At 39.6% G+C, this 21,329-nt stretch overlaps 1 protein-coding gene across 1 annotated transcript in view; it reads right to left on the bottom strand.

Annotated features, from left to right (window-relative positions):
* LOC311054858 (interferon-induced protein 44-like) overlaps positions 1–21,329 on the bottom strand; it is a gene marked incomplete at its 5' end in the record, with an annotated part of 203,507 nt that overhangs the window by 126,487 nt on the left and 55,691 nt on the right. The window lies entirely within an intron of this gene.

The raw sequence follows: 21,329 nt of genomic DNA, 5'->3' as shown, positions 1-21,329 counted from the left end.
ATTTATTTTTATTTTATGTAGGCCCATTAATAGTTGGTCCTGGTTGTGTGCACTGCCATTGTCGTCTGATTGGTGTTTCAGATGCTCTGAACTTAAGTCTGAGTAGAGACTGATGGTGTAGAGGAGGAACTAAAGTCTGAGTAGAGACTGATGGTGTAGTGGAGGAACTACAGTCTGAGTACAGACTGATGGTGTAGTGGAGGAACTAAAGTAATAATCATTCATAATCAAATCACGTCAGCCTGAAACTGAATGGAGGTGCCGCAGCCAACTGCTCTCACTCCCTCGCTCGCTTGCTATAGTTTGCCAGATTAGACCTAGAACTAATGTTGTAAAATGTACTTTGTGCTGTACAGTAGTGAGCATGCAGACTGGTCTGTTATCTTTGCTCAAAGAGCCTTACTCCTCGAGAGATTCCAAAACAACTACTAATGTTATATTATTATTTATTATTTATTTTGTTTACCCAAATCACATGTTTTATGGTAATGATTCATCACACAGCTGGTTTCTTGGAACCCATGGAAGCATTATTATTATTCCACACTTGTATTTAATCTTAAAACTGAAACGTCTGTGTTACTGTTCAACCAGCAGAGGACACTATTGACCGTTGTATTGTCTGAATGTAAAATACAAAGTACAGATGGTACATATTACTGATCAACCCATGATTGCTATGATAATATAGAGGTATTTAACACTTACTTTAACTAACTAACTAACTAACTAACTAACTAACTAACTAACTAACTAACTAACTAACTAACTAACTAACTAACTAATAAATATCTGGTTGAATACATTTGAAATATATATTTATGTATGAACCAATATTCCATATACCTCCACATTGCCATGTTTCTCTTAACTTGTATTTTGTCTAGAATGCATCTTGTTTTTGTGCTGTAAATTAAATGATCTACATAATGTAGTCTGTTGTATCAGTTCTTACCAGTCAATAACAAACAACAAAGACACAGATAGTTGACTGACTGGTAAAATGTACTTATAAAGCAATAAGACAATGTACAGACATTACAACATAATGCTGATGAGGTTTATTCTACCAGTTAAACATTCCTGTCCCCTTCTAAACATCAACAGTCACAGCATACATTAAATATAACAATTCAAATGTGATTTAATATTTACAATGAGGTGGCAGTGGCTCAGGAGGTAGAACAAATAACTTGGGGGAAAAAAGACAACAAAAAGAAAAGAGAAATCAAGTTTTCACCCCATGTACTTACAACTTTCTACAACTCAGGGAGACTTTTATAAAAAATGAATAATTAATAACCATATACTAATAAGCTATATCCCATCATAAAGATGATAGGATGAAAAAACATAAATATATAAATAAGTGAACAAAAACTGTGTATGAATTGTCAGTCTGTCCAGCACCTCAGTGAGGTGAAAGTTCATGTTAATGTGCAAGGTAACAACAAACTTATCATGCAATACTGTAATCAAGTAATTGTTCACTTTATTGACTGTCCTACGTCATACTGTGAATATCAGCAGTCATACAGCAGTGAAGCAAGACTTTTATTACAATCAATGACCTGAAGTTGGCAAAGAAGACCAAGCAGACTTTAGCCATGAGAGGCACCGCCGTTGGGCTCGCTCAGCGGTGCTTGGCTGTGTTTCAGCAGACTCAGCTGTGTTTGAGTTAAGTCCCGATAGGGACAGAATCTTAAATCATCTTCCCTCCCCCCAGTGTCGATACCCCTGAGACGTCAAACGTTTGGCCGAGTAGGCTTTGGTGCCAAGTGTTCCGGGGGGCACGTAGGTTTTGGTGACCAGAAAAAAGGCCAATGTGAGTGAAATATAAGAACGCGATTTGTTCAGTATTTTCGTAAACACCATTCTGCACTGCACATGTTAAAGTCCATGTTAACATGCAAGGTCACAATAAACTTATTATGGAATACTGTTCCGTAAACTGTGAATATCAGTGAATATAGGACAGCAGTAAAGCAAGACGTTTAAAAGTCAACCACCTGAAGTTGGCAAGAAAGAACATCTTTTATCCAACTGTGATGCTGTCTGACAGATGATCAAAGTGTTTTTTTGTCCTCCACAAACAGATTGTGTGCTTTGATATGCTTTATAGTGTTTGTGCAGTATATGCTTTGATCTGCTGTTTCTTTTTATGGTCTTGAGTTCTTTATTGTGGTTTAATGTCATAATTTATCGAACACTATAACTATAACTATAAAGTTGGTCTTCTACGTCAGGGAGACTCGTTAAGAGTCTGACTTATAAACAAGCTCTTCTTGAACTTGACTTGGTACTTTCTTAGTTATGTTGAAGTCTGTTTCTGTGGACCCCCCCCCCCCCCCCCCCCCTTGCAGAAAAAGCACTCTAGGCAGATGTTGGGGGATTCTTATCATGTAAAAGGCGGTCGGTGCAGGACTAAGTTACACAAAGAGTCTCAATTAAATGAGTCCCATAAAATACGGAATAGTCCTTTACTTGCCACTTAAATCTCATGTTCCGTTTTGAACCAATACGGGATGTGATTTGTTCAGTATTTTCATTAAAAAAAAACTGCACTGCACATGTCTGTCACACAGACTGTACACATCAACACTGATTTGAACCATAATGAACCAAATAAAGCACAGGGTAACCAGCAAATGTGTCGTAGGACCCTGGTTGGACCTCCCGTGCCTTCATCTCTGTGCCATTCATCCTGTCTGTGGCCTCTGGCTGCTGCCCTGGTCTGCACTGTCAGGTTGTCTTGACCTCATAGAAGCCAGCACTGTGTGCCCGGGCATTTAGAACGTATTTCCCTGTTAATGTAATCTGTTGTATCAGTTCTTCAGATAGTTGACTGACTGGTCAAATGTATTCCTCCATGTTAAATAGTTTGAATATGTGGTTACTTACACATACTGTACACTCAATTAGAACAGAGCAATAAGACCATGTACAGACATTACAACATAATGCTGATGATGTTTATCTTCTCCTTCTAAATATCAACAGTCACAGCATGCATTAAATATAACAATTCAAATTTAATTCAGATTTAATATTTACAATGAGGTGGCAGTGGCTCAGGTAGAGCGGTCAACTTGAGAAAAAAAAAGAAAAAGACAACAAAGTGAAAAGAAAAATCAAGTTTTCACCTCAAGTAGACTTTTATAAACAATGAATAATGAATAACCATATACTAATAACCTATATCCCATCATACAAAAATGATTGAATGAAAAAACATAAATATATAAATAAATAAACAAAAACTGTGAATGAATTGTCAGTCTGTCCAGCACCTCAGTGAGGTAAAAGTTCATCTTAACATGCAAGGTCACAACAAACTTATCATGGAATACTGTAATCAAGTAATTGTTCACTTTATTGACTGTCCTACGTCAAACTGTGACTATCAGCAGTCATACAGCAGCGAAGCAAGACTTTTATTACAATCAATTAGGGGTGTGCCGATATATCGTCCCGCGATATATCGCGATACGTTTTCGCGACGATATGTATCGTTTTGGAAAAAAAAAATATCGTTTTTGAAAAAAAAAAAAAAATCTTTTTTTTTTTTTTTTTTTTTTTTACAATCATAATAATCAGGCATGCAAACGGCCCCGAAGTGAAAAGAGTGACAACATGTTTTTTTTTCGGGTCAGGTGTCATACTATTTGGTTTCAAAACGGCTATTGTAGCTGAAAAGCTACAAGTTTGCATGTCTGAATAATGCAAAAACAGAATTATTTGTTTGCATTTTCTTTTTTTCTCCTCCATATATTTTCATAATAAAAAAAGTGCGTATCGTATCGTATCGAAATCGTATCGAAGTTGTGAGCCAAATATCGTATCGTATCGTTTCGTGAAATTAGTGTATCGGCACACCCCTACAATCAATGACCTGAAGTTGGCAAGAAAGATCAAGCGGACTTTAGCCATGAGAGGCACCGCCGTTGGGCTCGCTCGGTGGTGCTCGGCTGTGTTTTAGCAGACTAAGTGGTGTTTGAGTTACGTCCTGATAGGGACAGAATCTTAAATCATCTTCCCTCCCCCAGTGTCGATACCCCCAAGAAGTCAAACGTTTGGCCGAGTAGGCTTTGGTGCCAAGTGTTCCGGGGGGCACATAGGTTTTGGTGACCAGAAAAAAAGGCCAATTTGAGTGAAATATATTGTAATATAATATATTGTTCTGTGTTTTCATAAACACCGGCCTCTCTGTCACATGTACACTTCAACACTGATTTGAACTATAATTAACCAAATAAAATAAAAACACAGGAAGGCTAGAAAATGGTTGGACCATCCCGGTTCTTCATCTCTGTGCCATTCATCCTGTCTGTGACTGCTGGCTGCTTCCCTGCACTGTCAGGAAGTCTTGTCCTCATGGAAGCCAGCGCTGTGCGCCCGGGCATTTAGAACGTCTTTCCCTGTTACCAACTGGTGATTGTAAAGGGGGGTCAAGAGCCCCCCGATTGGCCAACCCATCCTGTCTATTGATTAATTCATTAATACATAATTCAGACTGAAAATGACTGAAATAAACAAGCTACGGCAATGATTACCGGAATATTGGAATATAGAGATATTTAGCACTGATAATAAATCAATACTGAATGAATGACTGAATGAATAAATAAATACAAACTGTGTATGAATTATCAGTCTCTCCAGCGCCTCAGTGAGGTGCTTAAAGTCCATGTTAACATGCAAGGTCACAATAAAGTTATTATGGAATACTGTAATCAAGTAATTGTTAATTTTATTGACTCTCCTACGTCAAACTGTTAATATCAGTGATTAAAGGACAGCAGTGAAGCAAGACGTTTAAAAGTCAATTGCCTGAATTTGGCAAGAAAGGACATGTTTTATCCAACTGTGTTGCTGTCTGACAGATGATCAAAGTTCAGTGTTTTTTTGTCCTCCACAAACAGATTGTGTGCTTTGATATGCTTTATAGTGTTTGTGCAGTATATGCTTTGATCTGCTGTTTCTTTCTATGGTCTTGAGTTCTTTATTGTGGTTTTATGTCATAATTCACTATAACGATAACTAAGGATACAGTTAAATCGTTCTAACTCAAGTGGATTACAAAGTCAGCACCACAACTATAAAGACAAGGTAAGATAAACACAGTGGTAAACTATATAGTTATAATGCTTGGTCAGAGATGGGCAGTATTTGAAATACATCTATTTGAAATACGTATTTGAAATACTTTTTGGTATTTTTACTTTGTATGTGGTTGGAACGGAAAAGATGAGATGTAATTTGTATCAAGATACTTTCAGATCTGGTATTTTCTGTTTTTCAAATACATAAAATACATTTGTTTTTATGTCATTTTATTCTCAAATTGACCCATTTTAAACATTTACACAGGTTTACACTGTGTAGTAAATAAATAAAAAACTAGAAAAGTTCGCCAGGCCAGGTCGCCTACCCAGAGGAACACTTTGGACACTTTTCAACTTTGGTGATACCCACTTGGGATGTGATCTGAAAAATCTGTAGGAGTAGTAGCAAAAAGTGTGTTTTTCAAGAGTTATTGGCCAAACGTTAAGTGGGCTGTTGTAGCGCCACACCAATGTGAAAGATTTGGAGTGGTTCTTCCTTGGCCTACTATGAGTGTGTGTCCAAATTTCACAGCAATCAGGAGCTGCGTTCATGATTTGTGGCATTTTTGTGCAAAATGGGCCCCTCCTGCAAATTTTGAAAGCCAACCGTAGTCAATCGGAATGGAATCGAAAAAATCTGACAGATACATCTCCATCACATGACTACAGAGGTAGCCTACCAATTTGTTGAGGTTTGGACAAAATTAGTAGGAGTATAGCAAAAAGTATGTTTTACAAAAACTTGTCACGTTTAAATGGGTGTGGCTTATTTGTATTGTATGACCTACGACTTTAAGAGTTAAAGGCCAAAACGTAAATCTGCCTGTTATAGCGCCACCATGAGGCCGATTTGAAAATGTAGGGTGGAATTTCTTCCTTGGCCTAATGGGAATGTGTCTGCAAAGTGTCACGGCAATCGGATGTTGTGTTCATGATTTGAGGCATTTTGTTAAAAACGGACCACACCTGCACAACTTTGGAAGCCAGTCTAAGTCAATTAGGGAATATGAAAAATCGGACAGATCTGTCTTGATCACATGCCTAGACTATAGAGATCATGATTTGCGTGATGTTTGGACAAAATCTGTAGGAGAATACAAAATTTACAAAAATCGTCCGCCTGGTGGCGGTGCAACTCCTAGTGGGTCAGGCTGGAATGTGAAACATTGCACGGATCGGATCTTGATCACTTGATTAAAGAGATAATCTATAGCGATTTGGACAACATTGCTTGGACAACATTTGTTGGAGTAGGCCTAATATAAAGATTTTTTTTTTGGCAAAAACGGCCTCTTGGTGGCGCTATAATAGGGCAATGTTGAAAGGGTGGCATTTGTTCCTCAACGTAGTGCAAATGTGTGTGCAAAGTTTCACCGCAATTGGATGCTGCGTTCATGATTTGCGGCATTTTGTTCAAAACGGGCCACTCCTGCAAACTTGAGATGTCAATCTTAGCCAAGCAGGATGGAATATGAAAAATCTAACAGATCCGCCTTGACAGGGGCGTAGCTTGACGTTTTTTGCCGTGTGTTTTTGTATCAAAAGGGCCCCTGATATGGATGTATGCAGCAATTTCACTGGTTTAACCGACTAAGATAGTGGATATAGCCTACTAGTATAAGATTAAGGAAACACCCACAAAACAGCTAAAAAACAGATTCAGATTCACTGAAATCAAATACAAATGACATTTTCGGAGGGGGGGTTTACCAGGCTACAAAACAGCCACAACTGTGCACATTTTTACTTATAGAAAGCCATTAAGACATTTAAAGGCTTAATATAATAACGACAATGTATTTTAAATGCAGCTGAGAAACTTTGGTCAGCTTCATTATGTAGGCTACTTGGATAATACAGTACATGGTCTATTGGTTGCAAAAAAATTACCTAGTCTACTTTGGATCTCATGGATAGGGTTTGGTTCAGTCCATTTGGAAACATTTGCCTGGTCGAAGCCAGGTTTGCCTGGTCATCCTGTCATTATCAGAATGAATGCTGCTACAAAAAAATTGACAAAAATCTGGCCCTGGATATTTTGGGCCAGACCGGCTCACCACAGCAGATTCTCTACCGCCCACCCCATCGAGGCACATACAAACACACAAGCCCTTATACCACCATTTTTACTGAAACACATCCCTCCATGTTGTGGAGCCCTGAGTACAATAAATGACACAACCCATACACAACTACACAACCCATAAATATGATAGTTAGATTACAGTATTCACTAACATACACAACTACACAACCCATAAATATGATAGTTAGATTACAGTATTCACTAACATACACAACTACACAACCCATAAATATGATAGTTAGCCTACTCATTAACACAGGGAGTGTGTTGCTTTTATAAGGAGGATGCTGGCTGAAGCACATCATGGCACTAGCAGCAAGCTACCCTACTCTGGGGAGATAATCTCCAATGGAGATTATGTATTGGACCTATTACAAGCATGGACATGAGAAATAGATCATACTATTATGAATGTGTAAATTATTAACATGATTGCATGCAAACATTAGTCTGCATGCAATCAGAACTTTGGCTAGTTAGCTAAAATATAGAAAACTAGAAAAAGTGCTCCTCGGAGCACAGGTCAGGTAGGTTATTGTGGGCCAGCAATGTTCTGAATTTGATAATCAGGTTGGAATATGAAAAATTAAACAGATCCATCTTGATCACATGACTATAGAGATCATGTGTACCGATTTGCGTGAAATTTGGATAAAATGTGAAGGCTTAATCTTTTACATAAGTCGGCCTCCTTGTGGCGCTATAAAAGGCTAATGTGAAAAATGCAGGGCAGATGTTTTCCCTTGGCCTCTAGGGAGTATAAGTGCACGCAGATTGGTGCAGTTATAGTTAAAAACGCAAATCAGCCTTTTATAGCGCCACCATGAGGCTGATTTGAAAATGTTCAAGTGGCATTTCTTCCTCGGCCTAGTGGGAATGTGCTTGTGAAATTTCACGGAAATCGCAAGCTGCGTTCATGATTTGAGGCATTTAGTTCAAAATGGACAAATCCTGCAAACTTTGGAAGCCAACCTTAACCAATCAGGACGGAATATGGAAAATCAGACAGATCTGTGTTGATCACATGACTATAGAGATACTGTGTACTGTTTTGCGTGATGTTTGGATAAAATCTGTAGGAATACTGTCAAAAAATATGTTTTGCACAAATGGGCCTCCTGGTGGCGCTATAACAGGCCCATGTAAAACATTTTGGGCAGAGGTTCTGAATTGGCATCCAGGGAGTGTGTGTGCACAGTTTAGCTGCGATCAAGCCAACGGTGCGGGATACGCTATATGAGGATGGCATAATAGGAACTTGTACATAGTCAGTGAAGGCTGTAATAATAAGTTGTTCTATTGTAACGGCAAAGTCATTCAATGTTTTCACAAAGTGTTTTGAAAAAAGGAGTCTAAAAACTAAGAACTAGTAGTTGCAACACACCACACACCATGCAGAGTTTGCTGTTTAACGTTCTTCTGATATACTGTAGCTAAGCAACAACCTGACCCATTTTGTTGATATCCATGCCTGATGTTGACAAGGAGGAAGGCAAACTGCTGTGCTTCTTACCACATCACCTCCTTCATGGCAAACCTTACTCTACAAGTGTGAGCTGGCGTCAGTTTAATTCAACCCCTCTCTCTCTCTCTCTCTCTCTCTCTCTCTCTCTCTCTCTCTCTCTCTCTCTCTCTCTCTCTCTCTCTCTCTCTCTCACTTAATTTTAACCAGTGCATTCTGGTATATGATATTTAGACTGCCATGTCAACAGTTTAGGGAAACTTACAAATCCTACACAGACTCAATTTGTCATCAGGGACCTGTAAACATGAAACTTTACTTAGGCAGAAAAGTTGTTACAGACCTCTCCTACAAACCATGAAAAGTGAGATTGTTATTGATTAATGAACCAAGGTATTTGTTGCTGACAATTTGTTCTATCTCTTGACCCTCAATGATAAATGGTATCAGGTATAATGGTAACTGGAGCATTTATATAGCGCTTTTATCCAAAGCGCTTTACCTAGATTGTGCATTACATATTATAGTATAGTATATTTTGGGGCATAAACGAAAAGTTTAAAGAGCTAGTGCCATGTTTTTGCACTTTTTCTGTTTTTCATGTGTCTATGAGGTTGATAGAACTTCATTAAGGCCCCCGCTGGTGGTTTTATGGTGTTTCATGTCGTCTCTGACTATTTGGAGTTTTTTTCCTGGAGGCTGAAAACTTTAGGGTCAAACGTGCCAATAGAGAAACAGCCCTTTAGTGACATCACAGAGCCCCCAAAAAACATACCCTCCCCCTCATTATCATAACACAACAGGTGTGGGCATGAGGAGGAGGAGGGACTAGGACAGGTGGGTGGTGCTAAGGTGGTGGAGGAGGTGCTAAGGTGAGAACCAGGCATACTTAATGAACTGGAGGCGTGTCCACATAAACATTTTTTTTAAACTATTTCTGTACACTTTTTTTTTTTTGAAAAAAAATCCTTACATAATAATAATAATACCTTATGATCAGGTTTTAGGGTTGAAAAATATCATGGCACTCCATCTTTAAGGATACAATTAAGTCTGATAATGATGTACCGTGCATGTATACATTATGTATACTTTACATTACTTTTTACATTTTGAGGGAAACAATTACATCGAGGTGCCCAGATGTCCCTAGTGCCCACCTGGATTTGAGTATGCGAACTGTGTATATAATACCTAATCTGCATTACTCCTAAACATCCTGTTACCACCATGTCCTACATAATCAAAAACATATTTCAATGTTTTTGTTGCAATGGTGCATTTAATTTCATGTGATCAATACAAGAATCCCTGGTCTAAATTGCTACCCCTACTGTACCACCAATACTAACCTACTACTACTACTACTACTAATATTACTACTACTACTACTACTACTACTACTACTACTACTACTACTATTCATGATAATAATAATAATAATAATAAGGGTAATAATAGTAATAATAATAATAGTAATAATAACAATACAAATAATAATATTAATAATAATATTATTAATAATAATCTCCCCAGTGTGATCTGGGGAGATTATCTCCCCAAAATAGGATTTTTTTTTGGCCTAAGTCACATGGTTTTGTGACTTAGGAAATATTATTTACTGATTTAGGCAATTTAAAAAAATATGTTTTACATTTATTTAATCCTAAATCAGATTTAATCCTATTTAAACCTATTTAAATCTCTTATGTTACATAACTGACAGAAAGTGTTATTTTATTTTAATAGTCATAATTTGTTATAAACATTTTAGGTGAAATGATTAAGAAATATCATACAGTTTTGTTTTGGATCAGTTTTTTATTTTTCCTGAAAAACAAGCGACGATACTTCTTTCTTTCTTTTTCCTTTATTTATTCAGGGAAGCCCATAGAGAGCAAGCTCTCTTTGTCAAGGACGCCCTGACTTATGTATGAGTGAGCAGACACACCCTATTACATGGGGACATTTCCTAATCCTACTATAATTCTAGTAACCTCACGGCGGTGGTTGGGGGGACTCTCGATCAAACTGTGCATGCGTCGTTGCCAGGTTTCGTGAGAGAAACAAGCAGCAAGGTCTATGAAAACGAGGCCAAACCAAACGAACTCTATACCACCAACATTGCCCCTACAGCGCTTACAGTACGCCGACATGGCAACACCAAGACCCCGCCCACTCTCTCAGTACAATTCTTTCTGTGGAAAGTAAACACACCAGACGGACCCGGGGCGGGCGACTAACATGCCTACGCCATTCTCCGTGCTGATATATATATATATATACACGAATCCACGGCGCGCTGCCCTGCGCGCAGTCATTGCTGCGGTCTGAACGCTACGCGGACGCAAGACCGTAGCAATGGCGGCGCGCAGGGCAGCGCGCCGTGGATTCGTGTATATATCCGCCCGTGGGGAGGGGTGACAGCGGGCCGGGGGGTGCCGCGACGGGAGCGACGGGGGGGAGGGGGAGGGGGGGGGGGCCGCCACGACGGGACGCGTACGGGGGAGAAACCGCGTGACAGGACGTGCATTAACCCCAAGTTTGCAAGTACTTTCGTCTGCGCCCTTCACTGGGTATGGTCTAGTAATGATAATTAAGGCAATCCGATACACTTACCCTCCCCCCCCTTCTCCCTTTTCTGTGGAGGTTCTTGACCTCCTACTTCCCAGTAACTGCTGTCAACTACATCGACGCGCTTAGGTCAACAGGTCATTGAGTGAACTGTTTCTCATGACCATGTCCACGTCTATCTCTTCTCGGCTATAGTGAAGTTTCATGTATCATGTCATTTTCTGGCTCGAACCTTGCCCTGTACATATTCTTCAGGTACGCCAGCATGAAAATACTACTGTCACAGAGATACGTAGTTATAAAAGGTAAAATACATTTAGCTTTTCCTGTAGGTTTAGGTAATTCTGCCTGACAAGTCATCTAGAAATTAACAAGGGACTGTGAAGTTCTTCACATTCCTACATTACTGAATGCATGATCAGGGACCACATGCAATACCTCCACAGACCACCAGTGGTCCACGGACCACCAGTTGAAAACCCCTGCTATAGAGTGTTTGTTCAGTAACATGTGTTTCCATGTCTCTCCAGCTCTTTATTAAACTGAAAATGCATTTTCAGGTTGGGATACCAATTTGATCCAATCAGGATAGATAACTCAGTCAGGATACAGATTAAGCAAGTGAAATCTGCTATTTTCACTAGTTTGGGTGACCGGGGGGAGACATCAAATTTCTCTTTTGGGTCTCAAGCTAAAAGTTTGTGAACCACAGCATAGAGTGTTTGTTCAGTAACAGGGGTCTCCGTGTCTCTGCAGCTCAAGTGGGTTGCCAGTTTGGGGGAGGGACAAGTGGTGGTCATTCACTTCCCCACCCAGATTTGTCCTGCCGGTACAGGGAGCCATTCGGTATCAGGCACCATAGACATATAAAGGTAGATGCCTCCTTCGGCTCTGAGGCATTGGTATCTCGGGCGCCATTTTAGCGTAGGAAAGCTTCCCTGAAGCTTCCGTGTGTGTCACAGAAGGGGTTGTTTGGTAGGCCAATCAGAGCCAGGTGGGGGCGGGTCTTTTTGTAACCCTTTAAAAGGCAGCAGCTGCGCAGCATCCAGTTAGTTGGAACTTGGCAAACTCCACACTCTGGATTTGTGCAATAATAAATCATCTTTTACTGCAGTTTAAACAGGTTCCTATGAGACATGGTCTTTCAAAGTTGATAGCTCTGTTCTGACCTGAATAGCTAACATTAAGGATGTTGGATAAAGGCAATTCTGCAATGTGGCCAGCATATTTCATGTAGTCTGTCAGTGAATGGAGACAAAAATATGTTGTGACTATTACTGTTACTTGAAAGTATTTTGGTATGAAAATATGCAATTTAGATGTAACCAAATATAGGCCTACGCCTACTGGATCCATAACTCCATGTCTCACATTTGTGACAAACTTAACCGCTTGAAAATAGGTTGAAAATTCAGGGAGTTGTTATGATTTTAAATGTGGAGGGACCATCTGCTTCAATGGACATAAATGCATTAGAACAGTGGTTTTCAACCTTTTTCATATCAAGGTCCATTATTTATTCGGCATTTGAGCCACGGAAAACCGGTTGATGAGCATTTCGTCTCTCACACCCAAAACTTACAATATGTTGTTATCGTTCGATAAGATGCTGTCAAAATAACAATTCTTTACGTTCTCTAATTGTGTACCTGTATAGTAAGTAATGCAGATGTTTAACAATTTGACTCTTGAGAGTGTGAAATGTTATACTCAAGATTTAAAGATCTATAAGGGTCCATTTGGTTATCAACTCTCCATCATTTAGCTGGGGACCACCTGGAACACCCTCAAGGACCACTGGTGGTCCCCGGACCACTGGTTGAGAACCATTGCACTGACAAGTCCCGGAAAAGACGCACTGTGATTGGCCAGTAGTCAACACGCTGTGAGCGCTGTGATTGGCCAGTAGTCACTTTGAGTGCCAGTTTGCCTACGATAAAATGGCAGTCGCGATACCAGTTGCTCCAACGAACTGCAGAGGCCAATGAGGTATCTAGGTTTCTATATCTATGTCAGCCACCGCTGCCCCCACTGCCTATAAATGAATGCCACCCGACCTGATGCCCAGATATGGCTGCTGTAAGACCTTTGGTACAATTCTCCTCCCACAGTTGGGACACAAACTATATTATATAGGTCAGTGGTTCTCAAACTTGTTCATGTCAAGTTCCCCCAAATTGATATGTATTTATTTGACCTCGGACCCCCAATTGGAAGTATATGTATTTTCAGTTGTTTACTCAGCTCAGCAACGTGTCACGAAAATATCCAATCTACAAGCTCACAAAGTGTTGCAATGCAATGCCTTGTACGTATATCAGCAATTTTTAAATAGACACAGAAATAAAAACATCAGTATCAGTTCCAGGGGGTCCCCAGCAAAATGATTTTTTACTGTGTTAAACTGTTCCTCATTTAGCTGGGACCCCCTGGAACCCGTACTTTATGCACATTGTATGAAACATACTTATAATCAATAATGATCTTACTTTGTAGCTGGGAGCTGCACTTACCACCTTGCTTTATTCTTTATTCTTTATTTAATTTTCAAATAGACACAAAAATAAAATAGGACTCAAGTGTTGAAACTGTTGCTCATTTTGCTCTGGACCCCCTGGAACCTGTAGGTATACTTTATGCACATAGTATGAAACATACATATTATAATCAATAATGATCCCTTGATGTCCCTTGTGCCCACCTATTCTGTACCCGTAGAGAGAGGCTGGATTTGACTATGTGAACTGCGTATATAATACCAAATCTGCATTACTCCTAAACATCCTGTTACCACCATGTCCTACAAAATCAAAAACATTTCTCAATGGTTTTAATTAATAATAATAGTAACAATAATTGTAAAAGTTGTAAAAGCAGCAACAATATATCACCCCTCAGATTGGGGCCTCATGGGAGGTGGACAAAGCAAACCTGCACCTGCACCAACACCTGCACCTGCACCTGCACCTGCACCTGCACCTGCACCTGCACCTGCACCTGCACCTGCACCAACACCTGCACCAACACCTGCGCCAACACCTACACCTGCACCTCAACCCTTCCTTGATGGTAAGAATGTTAAAATATCAATAATGATTAAATAACACAATTTACAATGCGACATGACAAATGCTTCATGTTACTTATTCTATTTTGTGAATTGTTCTCTTCACCTTTCCCCTCAGCTGCATGGAGACAGGTGGACTGGAAGTAAGAACACTTATTTCTTAAATAACAAATAATGTGGTAAAACTTTTTATTCAAATCTTTATTCATCAATATAAACATGAAACTTTATAAATGAAGAAGAGAAGATTTGAAGATTTGAGAAAATGTTTCTAACACATCCAAGATTTTTCAAAAATATTCAAAAATAGCAGATGTACAAGCTTGCTGCCCGGCACGAAGTGACGCGCTGTGAGCTTGTAGATCTGCTATTTTTCAATAGCCAATGCTAAAATCAAAAATAACACAGACATTTTCCCGGTTTTAATCGGTTAACAAAAAAAAATAATCATAATCGTAACTTTAATGTTACGATTATTGTATTACAATTCAATTTCTAATTTATCTTATTTCTTCAGGAACAAAGACACACTGCTTAAAGGTGTGAAGAAATGCAACCGTAAAGGTGAGAGCGTCAAACACATCAGGATTATGCTCTATGGACCAGTAGGAGCTGGCAAGTCCAGTTTTATCAACACTGTCAGCAGCGTCTTGCGGGGGAAAATGACTCAAGGTGCAGCAGTGGATGCTATGGGTGATACAAGTTACACCTTAAAGGTAAGTAATACCTTTTAATCCAATATATTTACTGGTGAAAGTATAATCATTAATGTATGTAATGTATAGTTTTGCTTAGTATACTGCACTGTGTGATGCACCTTAAAGGAGAGTTCTGGCCATTTTAAGTGTTATCTTTGATGTGTCGCTAATCACTCACCAAGATAGAAAGGGCCGTTGATTTATTCCAGAGAATCCCCTGTTGTCCATTCTGGCGACCCCCTCCATTGGCATAATGGGAGCCGTGTGTAAGACTGAAATTCGCCTATATTAACCTGGCGTGTGCCACATTTTGGGAGAGAAACAAGCAACCAGCGTCATGTAGTTCTGCATGAATGGTAGCTCTTGCGGGGCATTCAGCGCATGTTTGAGTATCATGAGACTCCACGATGAGAAGTAGTAGGAAAAAAACAAACTTTACATCGGTTAATATAGGCGAATTTAAAAAACAACAACTTTACATCGGTTAATATAGGTGAATTACAGTCTTACACACGGCTCCCATTATGCCAATGGAGGGGGTCGCCAGAATTGACAACAGGGGATTCTCTGGAATATATCAACGGCCCTTTCTATCTTGGTGAGTGATTAGCGCATCAAAGACAACACTTAAAATGGTCGGAACTCTCCTTTAAGACAAATCATCATTTAATACTTTATTTAAACTCAGTACCGTTGAGGGGCAAGCCCTCATTTTCAATGTAGCCGAGGTTACAATAATAGACACATTCCAAATCCATTACAGATTAACAAGGAATGTGAATCAGAGTACAATTACAACATAAACTAATTTAAACAGTATCTAAAACAAGTAATTAAAACAAAATAACGTAATTAAAACAGGTGCAATCACGGATAAAAGTGGTCAAGGACCATTGCTCTGAACTGACCAGATGATGGAAAGGCACAGATTCTTAAAGACTTTTGAAGCTCATTCCAGGAAGTTGACCCGCTGACAGAGAAAGCTGCCTTGCCTAATAAGTCTGTCTGAGCTGAGGAACCTTGAGCATTAAAAACAACAGGGTCTGATAAGGGCTAATTGTTCTGTTCCAGCATGGAACAAATAGCAGTAATACATTCACAGTTCAATAGGGGGAGTCAAACTGGCAGCCTGCATCTAGGCAGGCGGCCAATCCATCCTGGGGTGCGGGGGTCACATGACGACTTATCATGTATCTGCACATAGGAGCCGCTCTCTCTCTCTCTCTCTCTCTCTCTCTCTCTCTCTCTCTCTCTCTCTCTCTCTCCCTCTCTGTTCTCTCTCTCTCTCTCTCTCTCTCTCTCTCTCTCTCTCTCTCTCTCTCTCTCTCTCTCTCTCTCTCTCTCTCTCTCTCTCTCTCTCTCTCTCTCTCTCTCTCTCTCTCTCTCTCTCTCTCTCTCTCTCTCTCTCTCTCTCTCTGTTCTCTTCTCTCTCTCTTTCTCTCTCTCTCTCTCTCTAGGTGGTCACTAATGGTCTGGTTGAGCATTTGAATTGCATGACAATCACTGTTCACGTTTTTTACAGTATAAAACCCATAAAATAAAAAAAGGAAAAGAACAACGCTTCCCCTTCGTGTTCAATGACATCATGGGCCTTGAGGAAAAAGAAGGAATTAAGGAAGAAGACATTACATTGGCTATGAAAGGCCATATAAAGGATGGCTACACGGTAAAATGACTGCATGTCTCACACCCTGATATTTGATCATTAATGCTAATTAATAATTTAAACCATATTTCATGACAAATTAATAAAATATTATTTAATTGTCTATCATGATTTCATATTTATATTCAGTTCAAACCTGCAGCAGCGATGACAAGGATCCAAGGACCCAATAATCCTTTCTACAACCCTAAACCCACTCCAGAGGACAAAATCCATGTTCTGGTTTGTGTCGTTCCTGCTGACAACGTGGACATTTTAAACAAAACATTCACAGACAAGATACGGAAGATCAGACTTGCAGCCAGAGACTTGGGTAATAGCAATTTTTTTTGCAGTCTTCCTAAAACTTAAAACCCCTATTAGTGTTGTTATGATTTAAATCAGAATAACTATGTTTCAGTGTTATCGGTCTCGGCCGAGGACAAAGCGCAAGTTGAGGAAGCCCTCAGCTCTAAACTCAGCAAAATCTGCACTTCTCTGATAACAATCTGTGATTAATTCTTGGTAAAACAGAATCCATTCACTTTGGTCCAAACATTCCCTGAGTAAGGCAACTGGCTTCAAGGTCAGAGTTGACAATAATGTAATTGCAATTAAAGAAGAGGTTACCTATTTAGGCTGTATTCTTGATAACAAACTGACAGGTGAAATAATTGCATCAAAAGTGATCAAGAAAGTCAACGAAAGAACACGATAGGATCTCTTCTTTTGTAAACAAGAGTGCACTAAAGACTCCCTAGACTACTGGATCCTTCATTCAATGGCATCTTGATTAACCTCAATGTCACTAAAAACAAAGCTTCAGACCTCTCAAAACAAACTGATACGACTACTACTCGGCCTAAACCCCATGGCCCACCTAAATTCAACACACTTTGCTAGTTCGGGATGGCTCAGGGTAGAAGACAGGGTTAAGCAAATATCAATGGGATTGGTATTTAAGATACTCAAAGAGACAGTGCCCTCATACCATTCTAACTACATACAGTGTGACACCCACAGCCACAACCAGGGGTGTAGGCTACTGCAGATTGAAATAACCTTTTTAATATGTATGCCTATTTATTAACCCACACTATGTATATCAATGTATTCTATTTACTTGCATAATGGGGACACTTTAGTGTTGTCATATGCATTTACCTGGCAGACGTCACAGTTCATGAATCCATCAGCCACTGTTATCCAACCCTTTGACTGCTTCAGACAGAACATCTGACACCTATCCAGTTGACTACTTAGCAGGTCACACAATGGACCATTGATATCCATCCAGCCAGGTCGGCAGATGCTGAAGTACAGTACTCAAGTAAATGCACTTAAGTACTGTCCACTGGTTGGGCTGAGTATGTTTCTGCTCTTTTTACAGGCATTCCACAGCTCTGCATTGTCACCAAGATTGATCTGGTCCATCCTTTGATGGCGGAGGATGTAAAAAATGTCTACAAGATGAAAATTGTTAAGGAAAAGGTCAGACTATTGGAAGTTTTATATACGATTGTTCATCTTAATCTCTGTTGAATGCCAAATGCAATTAAGCTGTGTGGTTAACAGTTATTGTATTTTCTTCTACTGACCTGTCAATACTCTCAACACAGATGGAGGCATTCCGTAAGGCAGTGGGTATTCCAATGACCGACATCTTTCCTGTGAAGAACTACCATGAAGAAATTGACCTGAATCATGATGTTGATGTGCTGATACTGAAAGCACTGAAACAGATGATTGGCTTTGGAGAAGACTTCATCAATGACATGAAGGCTGAGCCAATGTTAACATCCCTTTAACTGATGCTTAATTAATGCTAAATAGTGTATATAGTTTGAATGTTTATAACTATGTTTACTAATGCTTAGTAATGTGTAAAAAAGTTTAGTTTAAAAATAATAATAATGATGAATTCATGATGAATTAAGTATTTACTAATGCTTAATTAATGCTTATCTAATGCTTGATAGTGTATAGTTATTATAAAGTGCTACCTACTTATTATTATGTATGGCCCTGTGTGAAGTAGACAGTGGCCCATATATAGATATAGGTAGTAACTCGTATGACAAATAGCAGATATAGCTGATCTATAAGCTAGATGTAATGTGTTGTGAGCTTGTAGATCTGCTATTTTCAAAAAGAAAGGTAAATGTGATTTACGGCAGATTAACTATGTTCATGCTCACACGCAGACAGTAGATTCTCTTTCTCCTCCACACAGCAAAATAACAAACGGTTTTGTACTTAACGATGAGCACACGCACGCACGCACGCACACACGCACGCACGCACGCACGCACGCACAGGGTCTAGAGTGGACAGCAGGCCAGACAGGCACATACAGCACATAAAACAATTGTAAAAATGATCATTAACATAAACAAAACTAAACAAATCACAGACTCTTACAGACTACTAAACATCAATGTATTCATACTGCTCTCTGCTTGCATCTGTTTGAGAGATTTTAGAGGTTTGTACCAAAGTACTGCAGCAGAAAAGGACATAACAGGCTGTTGACATTCTAATTTAGTTACTGTAACAGGGCTAGGTTTAGGTTTAGGTATGTGTCACTTTTATGGTTCACATAAAAACTAAATTGTGTTTCACACACTGTAAGACACCATGAGAAATGTAATTTGCGTTCAATTGCATAAGACATGCAGTGTTTGACAAAATCACAAGACATTTGTCAACGGCAACGTAACATGAAACAGGTCATTCCACTGTTACATAATACAATGATGGAATGAACAGAATGAAGAGAAGAAATAGAACCAACAGATAACATGCCCAGAGAATGAATGCAACCTCCCCTACAAACATACCGCCTCTGTGGAGACTGAGACAGTCAGGCGGTGGCTCTGCATGCTTTGCACTTTATGTATTTTATCTCTGTGTTATTTAGTTATTTAGAGTCACTGTTTATGCAATCTGGGAACCCATTCGGTAGAGATTTTTTGAATCTCTGGACAGACGACTGCTTAAAATGTGACTTACAGTTTTTCTACAGACTGAATTCACACACTTTCAAAAATTCAAAACTTGTCGATCAACAAGCTCACAATGCATCATCGTGACTTTTAGATTGGCTGTTTTTGAAAATTGGCCACGGTGACTCTGAGAAGGAAGGGACAGATGGATCACCGTGCCAAAAAACCTGGCTCCCGTCCGCTCCCATTCTATCTCCTTGCAAAAAAAACTCATATTTCCTTAACTTTTTACAGTGGGGGAAAAAGAGTAATTTTCGATCCGCTACGGTGACTCGCGTGAGAGATGCTATTGTTCCAGGCGTTAGCCAGGACCGTCCACCATCGTGCACGCATATATTGTTTACAATCGGGTGCTCGTCGTGGAGTCTGCAGCTGTAAACAGCGTAGCGTTACAAACGGTGAGATCTCTGGCACTCAATGTCACTTTTTTAATAAAACTCTGGCACCGAATGTGTTAAAGACATTATACAAAAACAGTGATGCCAGAGTTATGGGATTTACACTGTGACAGTAAACATTCTTCAACTAACAGGTTGTGTCTGGTGTCTTTCTAAAGGTCTGCGAGTTACTCTGGTGAGAGAGAGGAGGGAGGCTCTGCCTCTATGACCCAACAACCTAATGACCAACCCAAAGCTGAGAGGTAAGACAAGGATCTGGAACTGTCCAGGACTGTTGTCCAACTCAGAGAACTACAGTGACATCATTATCATCATCATGAGTCAGAATAAAATGAGGTCTCTGTATTGTGTTGAAGCCCAGTCCATCAGCAGAGACCAGTCTCCCCTGCACCCAGCTGTGAGTCCATAAAGAGTGAACGGTCTATAGGTGAACCTTTTAACTTCAAAGATGGACACCTCACTACTGAACAAAGGTTTGAATTGATATGATTTACTTATTCACTTGAAGAAAAGGAAGACAAAACTACAATGTTTCAGTGCAAGGACCTTCAACTGATTGTCTATAGACAACCTGATGAAAAGGTTGTAGTAACAAGACATTTAAAAAAAAAGGAAGGGAAAACTTTAGCAAGAAGAAACTTCACACAGAACCTACTGTAGCTCTAGGTGGACGGTCATCTACCTTGAACGTTTGGGGGGGGGGGGAGAGAGAGAGAGAGAGAGAGAGAGAGAGAGAGAGAGAGAGAGAGAGAGAGAGAGAGAGAGAGAGAGAGAAGGAGGGAGATATGCACAGCAACAACAGGGACGGGCTGACATTTCTAAAAGGGCACTTTGATTGTCGGCAAATACTTTTTTTTACATTTCTAGTCAGATTTAAAGTAGTATCTAAACATTACAATGAATGATACTCGTCACAAAAAAAGAACTCCATGTTTCAACATGTTAATCTACGACAGTGGGACACAACTTTCCGTCATGATCAAGGGGATCATGAGGCAGAGGCACATTGACAAAAACAATCTTTGTAAGAGACAACCCCCAAAAAACTGCCTGTGATCGATCAATATATATATAAAAAGGCACTATTCAAGGCACTATATTTACAGATAAGGGCAGGGGCTCAAGCCACCTTTGATGTCTATGTGTGCACGTGCCTGAACAACAAAAAATTCAAAACTTGTCGATCAACAAGCTCACAATGCATCATCGTGACTTTTAGATTGGCTGTTTTTGAAAATTGCCCACGGTGACTCTGAGAAGGAAGGGACAGATGGATCACCGTGCCAAAA

The sequence above is a fragment of the Gymnoscopelus microlampas genome, assembly GCF_963454915.1.
Source record: "Gymnoscopelus microlampas genome assembly, chromosome: 11".
NCBI lineage: Eukaryota > Metazoa > Chordata > Actinopteri > Myctophiformes > Myctophidae > Gymnoscopelus > Gymnoscopelus microlampas.
Note: the sequence above shows the minus strand (reverse complement) of the source record. Positions and strands in the feature narration are given on the sequence as shown.